This window comes from Perca fluviatilis, chromosome 3 (genome assembly GCF_010015445.1).
Source record: "Perca fluviatilis chromosome 3, GENO_Pfluv_1.0, whole genome shotgun sequence".
Lineage (NCBI taxonomy): Eukaryota > Metazoa > Chordata > Actinopteri > Perciformes > Percidae > Perca > Perca fluviatilis.
Genome location: NC_053114.1, coordinates 42,542,360 through 42,569,363, shown reverse-complemented (window position 1 = coordinate 42,569,363; position 27,004 = coordinate 42,542,360). Strand labels below are relative to the sequence as shown.

At 40.4% G+C, this 27,004-nt stretch overlaps 1 protein-coding gene across 4 annotated transcripts in view; it reads left to right on the top strand.

The window, feature by feature from the left end:
- LOC120556187 (multiple epidermal growth factor-like domains protein 11) overlaps window positions 1-27,004 on the top strand; it is a 182,714-nt gene that overhangs the window by 20,773 nt on the left and 134,937 nt on the right. For all 4 annotated transcript variants that reach the window (XM_039795619.1, XM_039795621.1, XM_039795620.1 and 1 more), the window contains exon 2: window positions 20,846-20,960. The gene's annotated coding sequence lies outside the window, so the exon portion shown is untranslated. The remainder of the gene's footprint in view (window positions 1-20,845; window positions 20,961-27,004) is intronic.

Genomic DNA, 27,004 nt, shown 5'->3' with positions numbered 1-27,004 from the left:
AAGCACCTTCATGTGCTCTGATGTGAATTCTAAAGCGAATATCTGACGGAACTTTGGAGATAAATTTGCTTTCTTTTGCTTTCATGTTGGCAGCAGAGCTGCAACAACATACTAATTATGACTGACAATCCTCAGAGGTTTTAAAGGCTGGTAGATTTGTTTAATAAGAAGCCGGGTGATAAAGCCCTGTTAGCATTAAAGGGTTTAGTTAAGGATTAACTTTTCCCCAGAAGTTAAGAGGTACTTTGTGCAATTGGCTTATTTGGCTTTTTAAAAGTAAATATTAACCCATCCATAAATGTAATGTATCCTTCACGTGAGTGTTACTCAACACAAAGCGGCCATGGCAACGTGTCTGTCATCCAGCTTCTACAGATGTGTTCTTAATGTAAAAGCTGCAGAAAACGATCTGGAATCACATGTTTACCAAATCGTTGTACATGTGTACAACAAATATCAAATAAATATTTAACAACTCTTCATTCATTCATTCTGACTTTTCTCATGCAACTCTTCTATTAAATGCAAGTCGCTGACCTGAAATGAGATCTGCTTTCAGTTACAAAAACAAGGTCTAAATTTCACTTTGTTTCTGTGTGTATCTGAGGTAGAGGGCTAAAAGAAGGATGTACTGTTGCAAAGCAAGCTATAACAATATGTGCAAGTTATACTATAGCACTGCTGATTCACAGTTCATTTGGAAAACCTTTTTTATCCATATTCCCAAGAATCAGTGAGCTACTATATTGGAAATGCAATCTTTCTGACGTTAATGAATGTACCTTTTAAAATTATTTTGAATTCATGAGATAGCTGTGCAATTTTATAGTTTGACAATGGATGCAGCAGTGTCCCGCTATATGCAAACAGGATAAAAAGGCACATTCATTGTCACTGCATGGAGCTGAAGTTCTTGTTTAAAATGAACAATCTCCAAGTGGATGTTTTTTTTTAATCAGTATTACCAAAAATATAAGCCACCCAGAGTCACATTGTTTCAGACCATCTGAATGCCACGTGCTCTGGCAGCAGATGCACTCGGACAGTTTGAAATTGAGATAGAATTGAAAAGCCTGCAGCTACCCTGAGAGTACATTTTTGAGATATGGCCATTATTATGCAGCAAGTGCATTTCCCATTAAAGAAATCCCACAGTCTAGCTGACCTAAACCTAACTTTTGTCTTTCCATCACAGGACACACACACACGTGCATACAAAATAACTTAAGGTTTTTCTTTAACCCCAGTGCTCCCCCCTTCATCTCTGTAACGGTCAATTATTAGCCAGTTTATCTCAATGACAGGTGGACCGTCCTCTGCGGGGCTGTGTGTGACTTTTTACAAATAGTGCTGATATGTCTTCTTATGTGTGCCAGCTCACCCATGGGAAAATCACCACTAACCCACAGCCTCCTGGCTTAACTCCTCTTATGGTCTGTCAATAGGCACAGGGGAACGGACTGAACTTTCCAGCCCAGCTCTGAGAGGGAGAGTTCAATACTTTGGAAGTCATGTATTTTTTCATTTAGGTGTTAAACATGCAGTGCTTTCACGACTTAAAGCTGCACTAATCAATGTTTTATATTAGGGATGCTAATTTATTTTATTTTTTTTTCTGAGATGGCTCACCCTCGTTAACCCATCATTAACTGTTAACTGACAAACGGGCAACAAAGTCCCATTTCACCCGTCTCGAAAGGCTCGGCTCATACTTTCCGTGTCCCGTGGACAGCTGCAGACTTTGTACAGGTCACTCGGCCACGATGTTCTGTGCGTTGTCGTGGGCACATGCAGCCACTTTCCTGGAGCCGACACAAGTCCACTGCGGTCCGCGGTGTGTACTAGAGTCCAGATCGGGACGAATTTTTCTGTCCGAGGCCGGCCCGTGTCCGACAGAGTTAAAATCTCATTTGTTTTTCCTCATACTAATGACACATGTAGGCTACGTTTGTGGAAATCTTTTATTAAGCAACTGTAGGAAGGCATTCGGAAATGTCAACAGATGAGCGCATCAGCGCACACGGGGCAACAAGCGCACGTTAATCAGCTGTTAACATGTTCAATGGGTTAACCTTTCCTGATCGCTTCGTTTCCGACCGTGATCAGAAAACCAGGAGAACCTGGTTACCTCCAGGGCCGCCGTTATAACATGAATAACCACTAACTCTGCTCCGGTTGCATGATCTACAACACGCATGCTTCCTCTTTCTCTAGGCTATCTCTCTTCTGCCCACTTACCTCACACACTCACACACACTCACTCTCTTAAAACTCTCTCTGCTACTGTTGTCGCTCTTAATGCCACGTCATCTTCTCATTGGTGGTGGCCACACAGAATTTTCACACACTATCACGTAATGCGGTGTTAACAGTTCGTGATCATTTCACAGAATTCTGAGACCAGGCTGTGTCTGACGTCAGACAACTTCATGAAATCGGGGTAGATTGATTTGCCCCGAGTTAACAACGCTGACTTTGTGTGGCGCTCCTTTTGTATTTTTTTTCCAAGTAGGAGGTCAGACATTTTTAAGTCCCAGGTTGTCTGGAGCGCAGCATTAGAGGTCTAGAAACTCCACTCTGCCATTAACGATGATGTTTTGAAGCCGTTCCTGTGAGGGTGATTATTATTTTGTTTTTTTCTGCAGAAAAATAAATCCTCTCCCGATTGGCAGGTCTCTTGGGGACAACAGCAGATTTTCCTCCAGGATTTCTCTATATTGTGCGGCTTTCATGTTTCCCTCAACCTTCACAAGCCTCCCAGAGCTTGCTGCAGAGAAACAGCCCTACAGCATGATGCTTCCACCTTCCCCACAGCTTCATGGTCAGGAAAGAGTTCAGTTCAAACACGGAATTAAATTTGATGGGCAAAAAGCTAAATTATAGAACGTCCTTCCACTTTGTTTCAGGGTCTCCGACATACCTTCTAGCCCAAATGTAATTTGAGTTTAAGTTTTTCTCTTTTCTACTTTTACTTTAAAGCTGTAACTGGTGAATCACTGAGGCAGCATCTCAGCCACGGCGCCCTGTTGCTTCTTCATAGCTGCCATAAGTCTCTGGGGGCCTCCCTAACTTACATGTTCCTCCTCTCACACAGAGTCTCAGTTTCTGAGGACGGCCTGCTCGAGGCAGATTTACAGCTTGACATATTTTTTACTTTTTTATGGGCGACCTTACTGCACTCTGAAGGAAATATTGTGCGTGGGAAACTTTCTTGGATCCTTTTCTCTAATTGATACTTTTCAATAACCTCGTCATGATGTTCTTTTATTTTTTTCTTATTTACCAGGAAATGAACTTCCCAGCAGTTCATACATATTTTTTTGACCTAAAGATGATTTGTGATCACAGGTGATCTCTGTTCAATTTACTTTGTTACTTTTGAGAATTGGCTGCACCAGTGATGATTTCAAGTTTGTATATGGTTAGAAGATGGCTGTGTCTCATGTGACCTTGTTATTTGTACACCCTGCTGTGATTATACAAATCACAACATGTAAATGTTGGCGTTATTTTGTCACTTATTGGGAGCAGTAGGCTAGATGGAGCCGGTTACCTCCAGGATCTGTGCTAAGCTAGGCTAGCGGTGGGTGTGTCAGACAGAGTTAGGACACGCACGGAGATGAGAAGGGTATGTATGGACTCATCTACCTCTGGGGATACGGTGAATAAGCTAAAGTCCCAATAAGTCGGCGTGTTCCTTTAAATATGTCAGTAAACGGGGTGAAGTAGCTGTAATAAAAGGCATGTACATGCAGACCACCCTCCAACTGTGTTAGTGCGTGTCGTTGAGTAAAATACTAAATCCATCAAGCTCTGCTCTGATGAAGATACCAAAAGATGGTAATCATCTTACATCAATCCTCACATAAACATCCTTTAAACCCCACTGTGTTCACATCCAATTGTCTTGCAATGAATCTTGCAAGACAACTTGGTGAATGCTATTAAACGTTTTACAATGAGAGTAACAACCGTTTAAAGACTTTGAATTTGTCCTCTTTTTAACTATGAAGCACTGATTAGAACTTAATCAATTGAGCTGGTGGCGTTTATGGTCTTTCAGAGTTAGAGATGTTGACTCCTAATGATCGGCTGCCATCAGGACTATTGGTTTGTTTTTTGGAACTTCAGAACACAGAGCAACATAATCCCAGAGACGCATAAGGAAACATTTTCGATAATATCGCCATTGTATTCTCCCCTTTTTCTCAGCACTTTAAATCTGTGACCACTCTGCCTCTTATCAACCAATCATGTATTCCTTCAATTTGTGTGCAGAGTGTAGTAATAAATGGATATAACTGTGGGAGAGGGAGGGCAGGTCTTAGGCAATGACCTCATTTAACATCTTAGTGGCCTGAGGGTTGAAGCTCCTCCTGAGCCTCTCAGTAAGACCGACGCAGTTGTCAATTTCCCGTCCAGTGCCCATGTTGTTTAAATAGCAAATGCACCTGCTCCCGTCTTTGCGCCCATGGGCGTGCTGGTCTTACAGGTCGCACAATTGACCAACAAAAATCTGTTCTGAAGTCAATAACGCAGCATTTCATTGTTTTTTTTAACAGCACATTAGTAAAATGCACACTATGCTTGTTACACACACAGGGACGCGCAGGAGCGCGCAAACATGCAAAAGATTAAAAATGAAAATATTACAGTGTGAAATAGTATTATGATATGATCTGCTTGCACGCTTTCACTTCACACACGAGCAGATCAGTTTCTTCTCCTGAAAATCTCTCCTTTCTGCTCAGTAAATCCTCCATCATAATAGCAAATTCGCCAAGGTCCAAACGCGCCTGGCTTTTAAAGGGAATGGGAGATGATCTCTGATTGGTTAATTGCATGTTACGCCCAAAACACACCTGTGATTAATGTAGACACTAAGTACAACCCTTTTGAACCATGCGCCTGGTGCACGGAGCCTTTCTTCTGCCGTCAAACTGGCAAAAGTGGATTCGTACACGCCCTAAACGCACCTTTTTGATCATCAAAATAGGGCCCACAGTCTGTGCTGCAGAACGCTGAGGCTGGGTCAGTTATTAAAAGGGGCTGCTTTCACAATGTTCGATTCGTTGATAAGCACATTTTCCCTCCTCCTCCGAACTCCAAACGTTCAGTCCTGTGTGATCCTCGGGGAAAACAGTCTATTGGCTCCGACCCTTTCACGATGAAGTCTTGGCTGATGAAAACAGATTCATGTACAATTCCACAATTCGGCTGAACATAAAAACTGCTATGGCCTCAAAATTACGCATTTTTCATGCAAATGTTTGTCTCGACTGCTGCTCAACACTTGACGTTGGTTTAAAAGAGCCAGAGCCTTTTCTCTTGCTAGGTGATAAGTCATTACCTCCGTAGTCTTTTTGTGCGTCCTGTTAAGCATGCTTGTGTGGTCCGTTGAGAATGATATTTTTGTGAAGTTTACTTGGCCTTGATAGCATCATTGTATTACATTTTTTAGATGGTTTTAGAATGTTTGCTGTTTTACTTTTGCTTGCAGTGTAATGTTTGCACGTTTTATCTGTCGTCATTGTCTTTGAATCCAAAAAACTTTCAATCGACAAAACCTTTTTACACATTTTCTTTAGAACTGAGATAAGCAAATACAAGCACATTTAGTTTTTTTCCTCAGCATCACAGGGTATACTCTATCAACCGATATAGGTTGTTCCTACAAAGCTTTTTTTTCTTTCACTCTATTCTCCTCCCCTGTCTCTAACCCCCTCAGATTCATCTACAGTACATCAGTGTTCTTCCTTCTCTACCAGTGCAGATTTTCACATGGTGCAACTCACACGTGAGAACTCAGGAGCGTTGAGTTTGATGCAACATATCTTCCTGCTAATGCAAATACGGCAGAATTGTTGCCATGTAAGAGATGCATTGAGGCATTAATCAAGTTGTGATTGATCGTACAGCCCTATGGCCTCCATGATATATTTACTATTTATTAACTTTACTGATTCAGCTCTAATCATATTGTAATGATGTGTTTTTTTTGTGTCTCAAAGCGTACCTGCATTTATGTTCAACTAATATTTGTGCCTAAAACTGAAAGTTTCATAAGGTGAATTTTCAGTCAAAGTCAAATTGTTCCAGAACGTAATATGCGAGTCTACAGAAAATCCATATGGCCCGATACCTTCTTGATTGAACCTTAGTGCTTAATCAGCATCATACGTAGGCTTCTAATCAATGTAAAGGTGGGCGGAGTGGGAGCCAGCCTGCCTGACAAATTACAGAGAGTGAGTTGTGTGCGCCTGGGCTTCAGAAATACCTCACAGCAGTTGTCTGACAGGCTTCACTCCTGAATTACGCAGCTGACATCGCTGTGCTCTCTGGAGAAAAAGTTCCTGCTGGGATGTGGAGAGTTTACGTCAGTTGTTTGTTCTCGCAGACCTTGATAAAAGCTCATCGCCGTTACCTCTTTCTCTGTGACTGTGCTAAATGCCTTTCAAGTCTGGAGCGTGGGTTTGGATTTAAATACAGTAGCCTAACAACGAAAGCAGATCTTGTGGTGAGAATAGGGGAGCGATTTGTAAGATTTCGTCACTTTGATGAAGTTTTGCATGTCATGATGGCAATTTGTGATCCGATAAAGGCAATATACAAAAACCCCGTCAACCAGATCACAGTGTTTTCCCTAGTTTTGTGGAAGACTTAAAGGTCCCATGACATGGTGCTCTTTTGGATGCTTTTATATAGACCTTAGTGGTCCCCTAATACTGTATCTGAAGTCTCTTTTAAATAGACTTTAGTGGTCCCCTAATACTGTATCTGAAGTCTCTTTTATATAGACCTTAGTGGTCCCCTAATACTGTATCTGAAGTCTCTTTTATATAGACCTTAGTGGTCCCCTAATACTGTATCTGAAGTCTCTTTTATATAGACCTTAGTGGTCCCCTAATACTGTATCTGAAGTCTCTTTTATATAGACCTTAGTGGTCCCCTAATACTGTATCTGAAGTCTCTTTTATATAGACCTTAGTGGTCCCCTAATACTGTATCTGAAATCTCTTTTATATAGACCTTAGTGGTCCCCTAATACTGTATCTGAAGTCTCTTTTATATAGACCTTAGTGGTCCCCTAATACTGTATCTGAAGTCTCTTTTATATAGACCTTAGTGGTCCCCTAATACTGTATCTGAAGTCTCTTTTATATAGACCTTAGTGGTCCCCTAATACTGTATCTGAAGTCTCTTTTATATAGACCTTAGTGGTCCCCTAATACTGTATCTGAAGTCTCTTTCCGAAATTCAGCCTTGGTGCAGAATTCCAGCCACCTAGAGCCAGTCCCACAATGAGCTTTCCTTAGGATGCCATTTGTGTCTGTAGCTATTGAGGAGGAGAGAGGGGGGGCAAGGTGGAGGGTGGGGGTGTGGCCTTGACCAACTGCCACTTTGCTCGTTTGAAAGCCATGATGTCTCTCTCTCTCTCTCTCATGGGTGGGCCAAATTCTCTGGGCGGGCAAAGTAGAGAAAGGGGAGGTAACCTTGCTCCTTATGACCTCATAAGGAGAAGATTTCTGATTGGCCCATCTGAGCTTTCATTTTCTCAAAGGCAGAGCAGGATACCCAGGGCTCGGTTTACACCTATCACCATTTCTAGCCACTGGGGGGCCATAGGCAGGCTGGGGGAACTCATATTAATGTTAAAAAACCTCATAAAGTGAAATTTTCATGCCATGGGACCTTTAAGCATGTTTTATGCTTCTGCGTAAAATATAAGCCGTGGCTATGTACGTAGGTACGTGGAGACACAAACCAACGCCGGACCCTACGCCGTAGCCTGCCGTGTACCCCCTGAAAAATCTAACTACACGTCGTTTGGCCGTGGCCCCCCGACTCATTTCCTCTCCATAAACAATATGAAATCAAGGAGAGGGTTAACTTTTCCTGTTACAGATTTCCCACCGTGGTCGGAAAGCTCAGAGGAGACACTTTGTTTCCTCTCACTATGACTCTAGAGTCGGTACTCACTCCGAAGCTAATCGCCGTCACTCTCTCACTCTCCCTCGCTCTACCACACACTCCCCACACACACACACACGCCAGCTCGACGCACACACCAAGTATAAACTTCAGGCCACTTCCATAGGCTACGGCGAAAGCTCTGCGTGGAGCCTCCGCAGAACCACAAATTAAGCTTTAGGTGTACATATTTAGTGGGGGGGTTCAAGGGTCTTCTGTCAAGAAAATTTTATGTTTTTCAATAAAAAAAAAAACAATGGAATTTCACATCATTTTCACCATTAATATTATCATAACTGTGTCTAAACGTTAGAAAAGCTAGAGCCGAGAATACATAAAAAAACAACACAAAAAGCTTAAAGACAAAACTTGCTAAAGAGTTCCAATGGGGACCGGCTACATTCATTAGATCTGATCTTTTACATAAGGCTTAGGTGGTGCCTAAAACTGCTTGGGGGCTGTGCCTGAGCCTTTTTATAGTAGGGAAATCCAGGTTCGGTAACTGTTGTCAGTCACTGTATAGATTTGTTAATGTGGGTTTTCCCGCCCCCACCTCGTTCAGTCCTCTCCACTATCTTCCGTCCTCACAGAGGCTCCATAATAGAGAAGCAGAAACTGGGGCACCCATGTTTCAGAAACCCCTTTAGTGTGTATGTGTGAAACTCAGGCCACATCAACTATTTATGCTCCGCAGACCGCAACCTCATTCAGGCATACGTTCAAAGGAAAAGTAACCAGCAGTCATTATACAGCTTGCACTCATTATGCAGTATTGTACATTGATCCTTCTTTCATTTGCACGATGTGTACTATTTTTTTTTTCATATATATTAACACTGCAAGATACTTGGAGAGATTGGAAATTTTTTAGTAAAACATCATACAGAGCATGCTCAATATGCCATCTGGGAAATCAGGTCAATTACTGAAGGGATTATTTTTCTAATCATAGTGGATAGATTTGTGGTACAAACTGAGATTAGCAGAGCTATCTCTTGGCAGGAATTCCATTTTTAGGTTAAATATGCTGATGTGCTTCCTGTACAGAAACGCAATGGATAAAACCAAAGTAAGAATAATGGAATCTATTTTACATGATGTGCTATTTCTGAAAACTTTAGATCCATTACTCGCAACTTTTTAGGCTATTATTATTTATTTTTTTATCACTTACAAACAGTTCACACTCATGCTGGCATCACTGTTTACTGCTGACTCTTTATTGTGCAGTTCACTTCCTGATCCTAAATGTTTGACATTAGTTCAATCAGGAGTAGTCTATATCGACGACGTTTCATTTCCGGGATTGTTCAAGTGCCGGCTGGATGTCCGTCCCCTTCCTCTTTCTTTGTGTTGGCGTTCTAACCTCCGGTGGGTTTATGAGGACTATGGTTAACTACTCCTCAGATCTCTGCAGGGTAAATCCAGACAGCTAGCTAGACTATCTGTCCAATTTGAGTTTTCTGTTGCACGACTAAAACTACTTTTGAACGTACACACGTTCCACCAAAACAAGTTCCTTCCAGAGGCTATTTAGCAGAGGCACCGTGGCTCTGTCCGGAGCTTAGCACCGCCCAAGACAATTGTGATTGGTTTAAAGAAATGCCAATAAACCAGACCCTCGCAATAATCAAAACTGGCCATTGCATCTCCCCTCCCGCCCCCCGCCAAAAAAAACGAAAGAAAAGAAAACCTATTAAAATTTCCCTAACAAAAATAAAGGCATTTGGTGGCCGGGTTGGCTCAGTGGGTAAAGCAGGCACAAGTATACTTCGAGGTTTATGCCTCCACGCAGAGGTCTAGGGTTTGAATCAGACCTCTGACGATTTCCTGCATGTCCTGTCGAATTAAAGGCGGAAAAGCTCAAAAATAAAAAAATTAAGACATTTGAACCATGTCAAATTCACCAGAATGCAGAAAAGACGCTTACAATTTCTATTTTGCTCAAAAGTGGACATCTCAAGCCCATCTCAATGTTGAACCCAAAGTTACGCCCTTGCATTAGGGATGCACCGAATATTCGGCCACCGAAAATTTTTGGCCGAAAATGGCCCAAAAGGGCATTTTCGGTTTTCGACCGAAATACTTTTATCACCGAAACGATACGGCCAAGAGAAATGATCCAGGCCGCGATGGATGCGGAGAACCCGCGTGGAGACGGAGCAGCGCACCGGGCATCGCCCAGCGCAGGAGGAGACCAGAGCGCAGAAAAAAAGACTTGTCTCTCTGCTCCAGATGAGGGGCATGCACCCTCGTTGTCTGATATGTTCAGTGAAATCCTGCAAGAAAGTGCCTCAAATAATAATAATAATAATAACAATAGGTAAGCTATTCTGTTCTTAGGCTACTATATACTGTATGTGACTATCAGATTGTAGCCATATTTCTGCTAGATATTTTTTTAATTAAACTTTAATATTAATGTATACAATTGCAATGCCTTGATTTTAGTAAAGTTAGTACACAGTCATAGCCATAAATACAATAGTACTAATAATTGGCATAATTTCTTTCGGTGTTTCGGTTTTCGGTCTTGGTTTCCCTCTTTTTCGGTTTCGGCCAAGAATTTTCATTTCGGTGCATCCCTACCTTGCATACATCCATAACAATCATACTTGCAGTACATCAAACATCTCATAAAAAAGAAGCTCAATCTAGTTGGTTTAACTAAAAGAGCAAACACCCCTAATCAGCTGATAAGGGGCAGCAGGAGAAGAGAGAAAAAAAAAAAAAAAAAAAAAAAAAAAAGAAAAAAAAGAGAGAGAGAAAAAAAAAAAAAAAAAAAAAAAAAAAAAAAAAAAAAAGAAATGAGAATGCGTAAGTAACAAAAGATAGGCTAGTCCTTCTGGCTGAACTAAGATTCATTATATAAAATTAGTGAGACGAGGACACAAAGCTGCGGCGGTCTTAATTCAACATGTGGGTCCTTGACTGCATCGATCTGCAGAGGAACATTACCACTGGAGATTACAGAAGTTTCAGTCAATTTATCAATAAAGAAACCGTATAACTATTAATCCACGTAACCGTTAGTTTCAGTTGAGGCCTTGGTCGCCACTGGGGCCAAACAAATAGTTTTTAGTTGTCTTGTGAGCTCTTATGAGCCTGAGGTGGATCCTTGAGTTGAAACATATTTAAATGTAATTGGATTCAATGGCGGAACACTTCATCCTTCTGCCACGTGAATCATCACACAGGACATTATAATGGCTTTAAGGACAGCGGGAGAAAAGGCGGTTACATTCAGTGTAACGTGCTACAAGGTGAACTTATTTTTGTTCGGCAGTGATTTAGTCGAACGTGACCTCCTGAGAACCGGTGAATCGTGAGAACAATCAGGGACACGTAGGCTGATAAACATGACACGTTGGGTTATTTGTCACACAATTCAAAACCTTATCAAACACTCCATCCCACCTGCTTAAGAATCAGAGAAAGAGCAGAATAACTCAAAACCTGACAGGAGGAGGAGGAGGGAGCCTATTTACCCTGAAGTGCTCCTATTTTTCAGCTTGAGCATGACATGATTGGTGAAACATATGGTGAAATCTTGTTTTTGGACAGCCATTATTTGTTGACGACAGTTTATGAGAAGAAGAGTGTGAAAAATGACATTGTCGCTGCCCGGGCGAGTCAGTGGCAGAGTCTCTAAACCTTTTTTTGGCTGCTTTCTGTGTAGAATGTCATTCCTCAGCCTACAGTGTACATTTTAAATAGCTGCACTTGCAGAATTTCTGGAATGTCATGGGACAAATTATCTCACTAATATAGCAGTGGGGAGTCTCCACTTGGAGAATATATTCAACTGGAATTTAAGAAAATTGTGCTGTTTTGTAGCATAACATATTTACATGGATGATGGATGCTTTTCACTCGCCCACTGCCCTCATCAGGCTTCTCTGTCCTGCAAGGCAGAAATGCTTTCTCAGCTCTCTGTAGCACACTGTGTTTCTCCTAAAAAGCTATTACTTCATTGTCCCTGATACCAAGAGGGAGCTGCAAAACAGTGAAAGCTTGGCTTTTCCCGGGGCTAATTATACATAAAGTTCAAGTTAAATGTCCCCAGGAGCCAAAGACATTACAGACTATGAGGGGTTATAGGCGGCTCGGTGGACTGCATTTCTGCCCCTAGAAAGTCTTTTCATTTTCCATGTTGAAATATTTCTCCCTGAAGTTCAGGCTTGAATCTGTCTCTTGTGATAAAGCCTCGAGAAAGCAACCCTAGTCAGTAAGAGACAGCAGTTTTCTGATTCCACACGCAAACATTGCAAACCTAACTTTCTCTGGCAATTAAGAAGTGAAGGTTGTCCAAATCAGATATGTCAGGACGACTCCTGTTCCACTGACGGCTGCCCTGGTTAATGATGTAATGTTGTGGTTCACGATAGATATGATCACCATGCAGCACAGTATCATTTCATCATGTGGCTGGGCCAGTGTCAAACTAGCCCGTTTCTCTTATTACTGCACTCACAGAATTGACACAAAATGCCACGGACATCCACCAAATTGGACATTCGACAATGGTACTGGTACGGTTATTGTTCTATGCCCTATGTTAGTATGTCAGTCATGCTGTATCTGTATTTTTTATTTATTTCATATTAATGTTTAATGTTTGTTTCTCAATGCACCAACCACCAAGGCACATTCCTTGTAAGTGTAACTTACTTTGGCAATAAACCTGATTTTGATGTTTTGATAATTACAGTATAAAGGATAATTTGTTATAATAATGTTACCTGGCTACCAGAACTACGTAGATGGCAGTATAGTTCTAGTTCCGTTTTGTACATGTTGTTGTTGTTGTTGTTGTGATCGCTCGCTGGCTCTGGTGTGGACTCGGAAAGTTCGTCCGCACTGGAGTTGGAGCGTTCTACAGAATATTGCCATCCTTCACTGTAAAAGAAGACAAACGTCTTGTCCCGAGTACTCCTTTCTCCTGCAAATTGACATCTAAATATCCCTCTTTGGCTGAAGCTAACAATATTCTACTTGACATATTTACTTAACCCTCCTGTTGTCCTCTGGTCAAATTAGACCAATTTTCAAAATGTTTCTCTATCAGAAATTAGTTTTTTTTTTTTTTCAACCAAATTGTAAAAAAAAAAAAAAAATCAGTTCACTACTTTCATTCAATTTAGATATTTTATTCAATTTTATAGCATTTGAAAAAAAATGATAAAAGAACGTTGAAAAAAAAACGTTGAGGAAAGTGATAAAATGTTTCTGAAAAAGAAAAAGATGTGCATGGTCCACAGGAAGACAACACAAGGGTTATGATGATCAGTGTGATGGAACATGTTCAGAGCTGGTTTTATTTAAAGAACAGGGCTAGCAATATTCATTGTTTCTAGTCAACAAATCCCATTAGAAATGAAAGAAAACTAATTATTTGATCCCACTAACAACTATTGTGTGTGTATCAAAGCCTGATACAGTATATATTCTTCTGTGACATAAAAACAATTGATGAGCCACACTGTTGCACTGGGTAACATGTTACTTCATTACAATGACCACACACATTGTAGTTTATTTAAACTAAATTACACACACACAATTGGTAAGTGTGTACTCAAACCCTCACGCCCTTTGAAATTCGACATTGGGACAACCCTAAGCCCTTACAAATTTCATGAAAACGTGCACCAAAGTCCGTGAGTCTGTGAGTCCGTGACTTTGGGATTGGGCCAGTGTCCTGCTGCCACAAACACTCACTAAAGCAGAGATCTTCGACAGGGGGTCCGGGGCTCCTAGGTGGTCCTCAGAGCTACAGCAGGGGGGGGCCATCCAATTCTAAATTTTTTGAAAGTTTTTTCAAAAATTAAAATGTCTTTACATGAATCCAACATATTATTAGCAAATAAAAACCAGCCTATTTGTGAAAAAAAGACATTAATGATAGGCTAACTGCCTTTTAGGTAAGGTAGTCACTAAGGTAGCCATCCATAGATACAATTCATCCCAGGGATTCACTGTGCCACATTTATGTTTAACATTAAAAACATTTTTATTATAATATTAACAGTTATTTAATAGCTTAGTATTATACACTAAAAAGGTATGCATAAAGGCTTTAGGCCGCCCACAAGTTATTGTAGGCCCAGTTTAACATGCAACTCATTTTATACAATATATGTAGTAAGGGACCCCTGCTTCGCCTCTCTTTCAGTTAAGGGGTCCTTGCCTTAAAAAAACGTTGTAGACCCCTGCACTAGAGCATCAAATGTGGATTAATCCGCTGCTGAAAATAGTTCCCAACAAGTGCACTATTTCCACCTTTTTGAGTAATGTTTAATTAAAAGCTACAGTGACCTGCTGTTTTAAGTTATTACATTATATATTTGTAAGTTGTTTTTAAAGATGTATGTCTTCTGTAGGAACCATTGGGCTGAGGGACCCAGACCAGGTAGTGAAGTATTGAGAGACAGACCAAAGCATTTTTGTTTTGTGGTGTTTATACGGTTTAACAAACCCTGGTTTACTTATATTTAGCAATGTCCCAATATTGAAAACTCAAGCTGCACATAGTACCCAGCATCAGTTGATTTTTAGGGCTTTTATTTCCTTTTGATAGTTTGAGAATCACAGAAAAGGGGAGATAGAGGGGATGACACGCAGCAAAGGGCCGCAGGTCGAATTTGAACCCTGCCGCTGCCAAGGACATGGGGCGCTTCAGTTAATGTTAACAAATTTTCAGGTCATATTTTTGGTGTAGCTTGTCTGTCTGTCTGTCAGGATTATGGCCTGGTTTTCATGAAACTTGGTTGAAGGTAGTAGCATGGGCCAAGGAAGAACCCATTCAGTTTTGGATTCTGTCCAAATCACGGGGCGGATACATTCATTCATTTTCACTTTCATTAACATTGCGAGAGGCTGCATTCATGTGGTGCCGAAATAATCAGAAAAATGAGTTCCGACTGTGAAAATGCAATTGTTTTTAAACCACTCTAACGTTGTTCAGAAACCAATAGCGGCTAAATAAATATTTTTTGTTGCTGTTGAAGACGCTGATGATCCCACTTGAAGATCATATATCATTCACTGAAAACAGCTATGTCATGATTTGTCACTGAAAAGTATTTGTGAAGTCTGAAGGGTTAAATGCGCTCCATCAAAAATCTTCCGCTCGACTCGGACCCTGCCCCCTCGTTTGTTAAGAGGCCTCCCATGTGATTCTACATAATATAAAGTGCCGAGGGGGACTGAACAAGGGCATTGCAAAGGATTATTGAAACTTCCTGCTGGTCTTCTGATTGGATTTCTCGACACTAAAAAGCATGCAGAAGAAGACCACACTTATCCTTTAAGTCACTTGGCGCATTATACATGCAGCAGTGGCATGCATTATTGTTCTGAAGATCTCACTTTATAGTTTTTGTGACCTGTAGAGATTTCTGGGCTGTTTTATTGAGCCTGTTTTGCAAGTTTAATAAGAGCTAATATTTGAAAACGATCTGCAGTGAAATGCGAAAAAAAACCTTAATCGACAAAAGTAGCGTGTCTTAAAGATAGAAGGGACTAAAGTGATCAATTTATTGACCGGGCTCCATGAGCATCAATACGACCCCTCCATCCTCAGCTCCCCTTTGCCTATAGGTGACCATTAATCAGGGTGAGATGAAGGGTGAATGGACGGATTAGGGTGATTTTGCAGACTGGTGCATTGCCAATTGAGCGTAGCTCTTATAGACCCTGTGCAAAGAGAAAGGGTCACTGAGGTTAGGGTTCACTACCTCCCACATCGTTATGACAGCTCCTCATGTACAGAAGCTCAGGACTTTGGTCTGTTGGAGAAAATACATTACTTTGACAGTTGTTAAATGTCTGAGGTAGTGTAATATTTCTTTGATGAACCATTTGATTAATTTACAAAAATGTTTGAGTCTGTTGCTGAAACACATAAAGCGGAAGCAAAGTACTTGTACTGTAAATGTACTTCCGTCGATCCAGACTACATGCTCGTTAACTCCTGCTATTGCCCTTAACGTAGGCACTGGCATTACAACTGTAGTTGGTCCCTAGGCACCAGACTATAGCTGCCCACTGCTCCTAATTAGTATGGAATGGTTAAATACAGAGGATACATTACTTGTATAAATGTACTTGGCAAATACTAAATGCTAGGTGGTCTGGATCTATGGAAGTACATTTCCAGAATAATTGCCTTCCGCTCTTTGTGTGTTGCCGTTCTCAAAATCCCTTTGCATCGGGAAAACAACAACAAACTTCAAGCTAGCGAGCTACACGCTGAAAATGGCAAGTTTTAATGAAAATTTGGATGGTGCAACAAGGCAGGCCTGCTTGGTTCTTTCAGGGAATGATTGTAAAGATTTACTAAGAATATGTTTACAGCATTTCCTCTCTAACTGGGACGTTTTGGTGGGATTGCGGTGGACGAAGTACACACGGTGATACACTGGTAGGAGCAAATTACGTTTAACCATGACAATTTAAATAGCTCACATTATTGTATTGTAAACGTCATTTAATATTGTATGTGGTGTTTTCTTTTGCGGGGTGCAAATGTTCCAGCAAAACAAGTTCCTCTCCACGACTACAGGCCACTGTTGCGTCCAGAGCTTATCTCGGCCCAAGACGATTGTGATTGGTTTAAAGAAATGCAAACAACCCAGAGCCTTTTTTTCTCCTATCCTAGAATGTATGTGTGGTGTAGCCAGACTCCACAGCATTGTAGAGATAGGTCTGGCAATGCGAGACTTAATGCTACAACTATAGTTGGTCCCTTTGCGCTAGACTATGGCTGCCCACTGCTCCTAATTAGTAAGGATGGGCTTAATGCAGAGGATACATTCCTTGTATGGCTAAATGTACTTGGCAAATACAGGCAATACCATTTTATTATTCTATTAATAATATATATGGCTCCATTTTGGTGTGTTTGACAGGAGTAACCCTTTAGCCTGTTCAGCTACAGTAAATTGTGTGCTGCTTTGCCATCATTTTTGAGTTTAGATTACCAAAGAGTCCTGGGAGACCACTGAGGAGATCGACCTGTCTCTTTCTACTGTCAGCAAACTGTAACTCTCCATCATGGTGGAGCGGAGTATTTGCCACAGGGTCAATGAAGCTTTGAGTGACACATTAGGATCTGTATGGTTTAGATGGCTTTACAAGTCTTTGGTACCTCAAAGGTCAGCGTGTGTGTGGACACATTTTGGTCCTGGCTGTGGATGTGGGTCAATATGTTGTAACCATTTGGTGTGAGGGAAAACCTACTGTAATCTTAAAGTAATCTGTGGGGGATGTTGACCTGTGTGTTCATTACAGAAAGCAGCCCATGGAATGGAGATACCCATTGTGCCATGCAATAAGTAACTTGATTGTATCGAGTTGAGTGAATTGAATCCAAACTATTGGACCTATGCATTTACATTTTCGAGCTGCAGTGACCCATTACCATTAAATAACTGGTTTGTATTTCATGTTTCGCTAAAGCTCATATTCAGATCTCTCAGAACCATCTTGATTTTTTTCTCTTTCCTTTTACGTCAAGCCATTTTGTCACTGATCTACATGGAAAATACCACGCAGAGGCCCGGGTTCGATTCAAACTTGGGCCCTTTGCTGCATGTAACGCCCTCTCTCTCTAAGCGATTATACAATTACGGTTACCAAGAAATTAATAGTTATAATCAAACTGTATTCATATTGTGGTGCAATTCACATGTAGCATCTATTTATAACATGGAGCCGTGTCAGTGGCACAGCTGATGTGATCCAAACATTTCCAGTAACAGTTAAAGGTGCAGTAGGTAAGACTTATAAAACTAACTTTCTGTCATATTTGCTGCAACTGACCCTATGTTCCAGTAGAACTACATGAAGCAGGTAATACAAAATTTAAAAAAAATCCAGCTCCTCTGGCACCACCTACAGCCTGTAGTGCGATTTGCAAAAGTCAGCAGCTCCCTGTTCAGATGCACCAATCAGGGCCGGGGGGGGGGTGTCTCACTGTCAATCACTGTCAATCACTGCTCATGCACACGCATTCATTCTCCCTTGTGGGGGGAGGGGCTTAGGAGACCTTTTTGGGCTTTAGCGGAAAGGGGGGAGGGACTGAGAACTTGTCGATGTTCAAATTTTTTGGCTAAGTCCTGGATCTTCACAATCCTACCTACAGTACCTTTAACTCCAGAGCGATGCACAGTAGAACATATGTTGTTTAACCCCATTAATCACTTTATGATTATATAAATATGTTGGAGAGGTTCCTTGTGGTCCTCTGTGGTTGATGATTTATTTTTTAATGAATAAAAATGTTCCCCTTTCTACGGGGCAACTGAGTGAGAGTTAACCACTACGGTGAGGATTAGTCTAAAAGAAAGTCCTAATACAGAATTTGAGTTAACAAGAGGCATTTGAGATCAAATATGGTGGTGAGATCATAAGTTTTTATTATTATCTAAATTAGATTAAATCGGATGACTCTTGTTTAAGAAATGGGCATTTAGTATAATCGGAAACCACTGATATGATTGTTTGTTTAATTTTAATATGGTTATTTCAGCTCAAGAGTACGTCTTTCTTCTTTTACCAGTGCTCTATATTACATTATATCCTCTTCCCCTATAAAGCCATAATACCATTGTCTGTACCACGTCTTGGCAGCGCTGTCAGAGCTCACCGCCGACAGCTCTGCTCTGCAAAGCCCTGACATTGAGACATTCATCAGGGTCGGGGAAATATTGTTTGACTAACAATAACAGTGTTTTTATTGATTTTCTGTCGCTGTGAGTTGCTGCTTATGAGAAACAGCATCCAATGAACACACACACACACAAACACACATACACAAAGACTGTACACACACATTACAGAGCGCAAAGCTCTGTAGTTCTTTGGTTCTAATGCTGCTTTTCTAATTTTCATGAACTGCAGTGATAAAATATGGCCGAGCTCAGGTAAAACCACTGCCGACTGAATGTTTGATAGGTCTGAATTATCTCTCGGTGTAATCCTAAGGAATATCAGACAGAAGCTTCTACCTGTATGTGCTGAATTGGATGAATTTGAGGAAGTGAATTCTCTGCAGTTTTAGTGTCCTCCAGTCCATTTAACTACAAGGTGATGATTAAGACATTGTTGCAGTGCAAATATTTGGGGCAAACTGCAATATGTGTTGGGGGGGGACTCTGCACTACCTTACTCATGAGACACACACACTGAGGTCATTTTGTGCTCTGGAGCAGTCCTTACTTTGGTTTTCAAAATGTAATATTGATAAGAATATATACAGTATACAATACATTCAAAAGTTGTGAATCAGCTGTTATATTGATGCTCTTCTCTGGGCTGCAAAGATTAATGGAATAATCGCTTAGTTGTCAACCATTAAATTGTTCGGCAAGTATTTTTAATATCGGTTTGAGTCATGTCCTTTTGAGGAAAAATTCTCTGATTCCAGCTTGTTAAATGTGAATATTTTCTTAGTCTCAGAGAACGAAACGTCATGACCCAATCAGGCGGCGATATGTCGGCATCAATGTCCGTGTCGCCAAAGGTCTCCGTTTGCGTCCGTTGAGACCGCAACACAACCCCGCAGATTCCAAACCAAAACGGGTCAGAAGTGTTTCCAAGTGTCTCCGGTTTAGGGGCTCAATTTGTTTTTATGTGTTTATGTAGAGCTTGATTAAACAATTTAATTGATTAGTTGTTAACTAATAACTTAATTAAGCTCCCTAAATGTGAATATGTTCTAGTGTCTTCTCTCCTCTGGGACAGTAAACTGAATATCTTTGAGTTGGGGACAAAACAAGACATTTGAGGACATCATCTTGGGCTTTGTGAAACACGGATCCACAATTTTCACCATTTTTCGACATTATAGAGACCAAACAACTAATCCATTCATCCAGAAAATAAACGACAAAGAAAATAATCGTGAGTTGCAGCCTTAGTTCTTCTTTCCTTAAATAATTACTATTTGAACAGATAAAAACAGTATAATTTAGACACCAAATGTACTATTTACATTTCAAATAGAAGAATTAAATGATTCAAACTTCCATTTAGTGCGATTGTCCCCACAGTGTTGCATGAAAGGGGAGAATACTGTTGGAACTTGGATGTTGAATTAGTTTTCCAGTCCAGAAAAGCGTAAGTGACCCTGGATCATTATTGAAGCCCAACGGTGCAACGTGGCTCTAAATATTGAGTTGTTGTGTTTTTCCTTGGTCCCTCTGCAGAGACTAGCCTTCTGTTTCTATTGTGAAGTTTGAAGAAGAGCTTTGCTAAACATGTAGCCTGTTAATTCTAACTTGTTATAGACAGCATTAGTGTGCACTCTACACTGAAACAGGAAGCTGTTCTTATTTTAATCTGCACACATTTTGATAAAGCGTCCCGTGTCTTTTGCCAATGACGGCTGATTTCGTCTCTTGTTATTCAACCGTTGCTCAGAGGGAACTGTGTCTTTCTGCCCTTTCAGTCTGGTTGAACCATTGTACAGTGTTTGGTTCTCCATGTACATAAACCAAAAAACATCGTAAGAGGGAAAATATTTGTGTAGAAGTCTGATTTAATGTATTAATGCCTCTGTTTTAGTCTAAGGGATACGGCTGTTTTATATTGTTCATAAAGAAAATTGGGGACAATGAACATACCTGTGAATAAAAAGTTCTGTAACAGGTCATGTTGTCCTGTCAAAAATATCAAAACAAAAATCGTTTTGTTTCTTCAACAAGTTCAAGTTTCTTCAACTTAAAAGCATCAAAGAGGATTCAGACATTTAGAGTCGTCCTCTTTGACATCTGACTGGACCCAATAACATTTTGTGTGTGTGTGTGTGTGTTTTCATGGTAATAATATGTATTTGTTCTTAGTGTTTTCCTCTCTGTGTTCCACACAGGCATCCTGAGGTCCAGCCCCATCCCCGTCCACTGGGGGTCTGTTTGTTGTGATAGAGTTCAGTTTACCAACAGATCACAACAGATTACCATTCATCACACACACCTTTGCTCAAGGTAAGCTGCATTTTGTGTCTCCAGGTGACATTTTTGGTTCCTGTCTAACATGAGGTTTGAACTGTCTCTCAATTGAAATGAAATCCCTGGATCATGCTCTTTGGTTTGAACTGGCTCTCACAAAATATAAAAGTATTTTTCTGTAATCCTCAGGATAGGGCTGGGTATCGTTCAAATTTTTTTATACCCCTTCCAATACCGATACTGTGAATTAGATACCGGTTCCTGAACGATCATTTTTTTCGATACCAATTCTATAAAATCCATCTCATCAACAAGAAATAAAATTACGGTACAAATTTTGTTGTTAGTAGTCAAGCTAGCTAAAAAAAACTTGCTTGGTAGAGTAAAGCATCTTCCCCACTTGAATTCTACAAATGAGGTTGGCAAAATGAATGAATGAATGAATGATTTCATAAAATGTCTTCATAAATGAACATTACATGGGGAATGAGTTTTTGCCTTTAACCTATCCCGAGCTCAACTGTCTCTCTCACTTTACTGTGTAATTATCTTCTATGTCACATGTCAGCGATGCGGTTGTTGATGTCAAACTATCAATTCATCTCACAGAGGCTGAGTCACTGTCTGCAGCCCGTCTGTCTCCACATAGCAGACACCTGTGTCTCCTCGTGGACTCGATTCATATTAAACCTAATGAGAATACTCCAGCAGCTGAACATCGCAATGCCATTCCTTTACGGGACAGCGTGGGCTCGTACCACCTCTGTCACTCAGGGGTTTATTCATCATCACCATGATTTTCCAGGGCTGTCAGTGTGTGTGCGCCTCTGAAATGGTCATGGCCTGAGGAATGGGTCCCTTCACGAGGCTTTCACGATGTCACTGTCATGCCCACGAGCTGCCGTCAACCACCTCCAACACTCCCCGGAAACATTAATTGCATAAACATTTTGAAGATAAAGGGGCCTCAATCAGGATGTTTGGAATTCAGACTGGCGTGAAAAAAAGGTTTTGATTATGATTTTATCCGGAATTTCTATCTGCAATTCTCCCCTTGCATCAGAGCTGTAAACATGGGGATACATGATAACAATAATAATATCTATGCAGCTAAAAATCAATGCTACCTTAAATTCTTTTGCACTGAGAATTTCTTTCTCCCATTTGAGTAAAAGTAATTGACACCTTGGGTAAAGAGTGATGATTCCCCGCTGGCTGCTGCCTTTACTGTTGTATCTAACCTTTATGTAAAGGAGTGAGGGATTTCTATGGAAAACAAGATTGGTTATGTCCGGCACACAACCCCACATTGAGTTGTTGCTTGCTGATTGGCATTCTCAGCAGTGCACGCGTGTCCTGCCATTTCATCTTTCATAAAGTACCAGAGGATTCAACTTTCACAGCGCTCACTCTTTTCTCCTGACGTGCATTCAGCCACCGTCCCTTTGCGCCGCAGAAAATAACAGTGGACCCCACCCCCCAAGCAGAAGTTTCATTGCCTTGTGAACTCGATCGGAATTTCAGAAAATCTCCATATTTACACCCTAGTTACCGTGCTTTCCATTTTGCTTTTTGTATTATGACATTGGCCACCGACAGTTTCGTAGCCTGCTGATGTTTTTGAAATTGCAGCTCGTATCCATTTTTATCTTAGTTATCTTAGTTTATTTATTGCAAGGGTCCGCTCTGTGCCACCCTTGTAAATTACAGTAAAATTAGTAAAATTCCTTCCATACTGCTTTACACCTACTGCCCAACTAACTTGAACATTTGTGCAAATACGTGTTCTTTCTACATGCCAACTCCTTTTTGTTAAGAAAGACATTGCCAAGAGAGAGGTGGACAATCTCTTGTAACCATGTACACGTTTTCATTCAAGCTTTGAAATTGTCAAACAATTGACAAACAATTGAGATGACACAAAATTTAAGTTTAAAAGGATTTAAAAAAAAAATATATATATATATATATATATATATATATATATATATATATATATATATATATATATATAACAGTACAGGCACACACCTTCTCATTCAATGTGTTTCCTTTATATTTTCATGACTATTTACATTGTAGATTCTCACTGAAGGCATCAAAACTATGAATGAACACATATGGAATTATGTACTTTACAAAAAAGTGTGAAATAACTGAAAACATGTCTTATATTTTAGATTCTTCAAAGTAGCCACCCTTTGCTTTTTTGATAACTCTGCAAACCCTTGGTGTTCTCTCAATGAGCTTCATGAGGTAGTCACCTGAAATGGTTTTACCTTCACAGGTGTGCTTTGTCAGGGTTCATTAGTGGAATGTGTTCCCTTATTAATAAAAAATCAAAAATATAAGACATGTTTTCAGTTCATTTCACACTTTTTTGTTAAGTACATAATTCCATATGTGTTCATTCATAGTTTTGATGCCTTCAGTGAGAATCTACAATGAAAATAAAAAGGAAACGCATTGAATGAGAAGGTGTGTCCAAACTTTTGGCCTGTACTGTGTATATATATATATATATATATATATAAACATGTGGCTTATTATTAGTTTGGGTCTTAAATTTTGGTAGTGGTTTTGCGGCATGAATGAATGTCAAAAGACTAGAATCTGTTTTTTTGCAAAGTACAGTAGGTTTTTACATAAAAGGAATTTGCTTTGGTGTTTAGTGCATAGACAAGGTGCATAAAAAAATTACAATAAAAATATTTGGAATATTGGAAAAGATATGTGCAATGTGACTGTTTACAATGGAAGAGCTGTGCAAACATATATTGAAGGGGATGTGCAAAGATTCACAATAAGAATATGCAATGTGCAGAGATATAGACGCAAAGATGATTGTTAATGTAACGCATACAGACAATGGAGAAGACGTTAATGTAATGTGTGAGAATCTTTCTCAGTGGGGGTCCCAGGCCTTGTTAATGAGGCCAACTGCTCATGGGAAGAAACTGTTTTTGTGGCGTGAGGTTTTGGTCCTGATGGACCGCAGCGTCCTCCCGAAAGGGAGTGACTCTGTTTTGAGTCCGGGGCGGGAGGGGTCTGTTACAGTCTTTCCTTCCAGCCTCAGGCTACATTTACATTGCTACGTTTTGGTTTTTAAGTGGAGTTTTTAACCAAATGTGTTTTTAGCTCCAGTAGAAGAACTATTCTTCACTTAAACTAACACGCCCAAACCGCATATCTCATCAACATTCTCATATACTGGGCATGCATGTGGCGGGGTAAACAGGAGGCAGCATGTATACTCTGTCCGTTGCTGGTAGTTTCCATGGTAACGTTAGTTGCTAAGTCTCAGAGAACGAGACATCATGACCCAATCAGGCGAAAGAAACGTCGGCGTCAGTGTCGGTGTTGCCAAAGGTCTCCTTTTGCTACCGTTGAGACTGCAATACAACCACGCAGATTCTAGTCTGGCTAGTCCACACAGCATTCTGGGATGGGAGAAAAACGTGCTCTGGTTTATTGGCATTATTGGCAATAAGTGACAACGTCGGCAACGGAGCAATCCCAGAAATGGAACGACAGGGATATAGACGACGCAGATTCCAAACCAAAACGGCTTCAGAAGTGTTTCTCCTGTTTAGTGGCTCAATTTGTTTTCATGGGTTTATGTAGAGCTGCAAAGATTAATCGATTTAATTGATTAGTCGTTAACTAATAAATTAATCGCAAACTATTTCGATAATCTCTTAACCGACTTGGGTCATTTTTTATGAATTCAAGCTTGTTAAATGTGAACATGTTCTAGTTTCTTCTCTCCTCTGTGACAGAAAACTGAATATCTTTGAGTTGTGGACAGAACAAGACATCTTGGGCTTGGGGAAACACGGATCCACATTTTTCACCATTTTCTGACATTTTAGAGACCAAACAACTAATTGATGAATCAAGAAAATAATGGACAGATTAATCAGCAATGAAAATAATCTTTAATTGCAGCCCTACGTATATGCCTCAGTATTGAACAATAAACGAAGGAGTTGTTGTTGAGCAATATAAAAGATTAATATTTGTTTTTGTTGAGATTTTAAGTCCTGCTAGGCCAGTTAAAACTTGGGTGGCGGGTTGTCATACTATATATGTCTCCAAAACCCGACCTTACTAATAAACAGATTTAATAGGGCTTAAAGTGGCTGATTCTAAAGGTAAATAACTCTGCTGTCTCTGTAAACACTTAGAAGCTGTGAAAAGATTGAAATAAAGTGTGCCACAGCAGCTCCACCACCTGCTGCTGTTTCTGAGCTGACAGAGATTAAATATCATACCTGCTGCTTCATATAACGGCTTTACATAACCAGCGGCAGCCCAATGGGCTGCAGCCTGTAGCTATGGTGAAAGAAATACTCAGATCCTTTACCTAAAGAATCTCAAAAGTTATCCTTTTGCAGTAAAATAGCCCCTGTGACTGATATATAATTATATACGATGTTATTAGTTTGTTAATACTCAAGTGTCAGCGTGTACGTAAGATTTTACTGTTGCAGCTGGTCGAGCTTTAACTACTTTTATTTCCAGTTAGTTAAAGGACAAATCCGGCGCAAAATGAACCTAGGGGTTAATAACACGTGTTCTGAATCGACCGTTCTCTGGGATATGTTTTCATGCTGATCGAATGTGACCAGTTTTATCGCAAACCGCTAATTAGCTTATAACGCTAGTTGTCGGGGCAGAGGGTAAAGTAAAAAGAAATCGCTATCTTTATACCACTAACAAGGCTCAAAATAGCACCCCACTTCCACGGTAGCATAATGAGGGTCCCTACATGGAAACCGAAGCATTGAGAACTTTGTAAGTGTACAGACAGTTTATTAAAAAGATAGTTTATAAAGACAGTCCTGTTCACGTATACAGGCGGTCGCCATCTTGGGAAAACGGTCACAATCAGTTGAACGATGAAGGCCGTGCTTGAGCTGTTACCGGTTACTGGTTACACGGTGTTCGTGGCGCCTGCCTGTATACGTGAACGGTACTGTTTTGCCTTGTTAGTGGTTTAGAAATAGTGATTTCTGGGCGCCCGGATAGCTCAGTTGGTAGAGCGGGCGCCCATATATAGAGGTTTACTCCTCGACGCAGCGGCCGCGGGTTTTACTCCGACCTGCAGCCCTTTGCTGCATGTCATTCCCCCCTCTCTCCCTTTTCATTTATTCAGCTGTCTTGTCAATAAAGGCCTAAAAATACCCCAAAAATAATCTTTAAAAATAATAATTTTGATTTCTTTTTACTTTTGCATGCCCCGACGACTAATGTTTTAAGCTAATTAGCTGTTTGCGCTAAAACTGGTCACATGCGATTAGCCAGATTATTTTACAAGTGTGTGCACAGCTTACAGAGGCTAAATGCATTATTTTGATATTATTCATTTCTGAAGTTGTAAATGGACTGTATTTATGTAGCACTTTTCTAGTCTAAACAACAACAACTCAAAGCGCTTTTACATAGTACAGGAGTCATTCACCGTTCACACACTACAGCCTAGGCTGCCACCTGCTCATCAGATAAACACTCACACACATTTACACTCCAATTCAGGGTTCAATGTCTTGCCCAAGGACACTTCGACATAGGACTGCAGGGCCAGGGATTGAACCACCAACCTTCCGATTGCCAGTCAACCGCTCTACCACCGAGTCACAGCCGCCACGTTGTGATAGCTATTTCATCCAAAACATTATTACCAATGCACAGGTCTGATTATGCATACGAAATAAATGCACTTTTTGTTTTTGTCGTCGTCGCATTTCATTTGTATGGTGTTGTTATTATTTGTGGCTGCATGGCCACCCAACATGCACAAGCACATACAGCAGACAGCACCCAACCCAAAAATAAAAATACTTAATTGCTTGAGGGGACTTTACTGGGGCTAGACAGATTCGTTACATATCGACTTTCCTCTGTCTGCTGTTGTTGTTATTGTGAAATATTGGATAGTTTTACCTCATCATATGTTTTTTTTTTTTTTTTGTATTCAAACTCTTATAGGGTTGGGCATCGTTTGGATTTTAACAATTCTGATTCCAATTCCGATTCTTCCTTTCGATTCCAGTTCTTCTTGATTCTCGACTCCGATT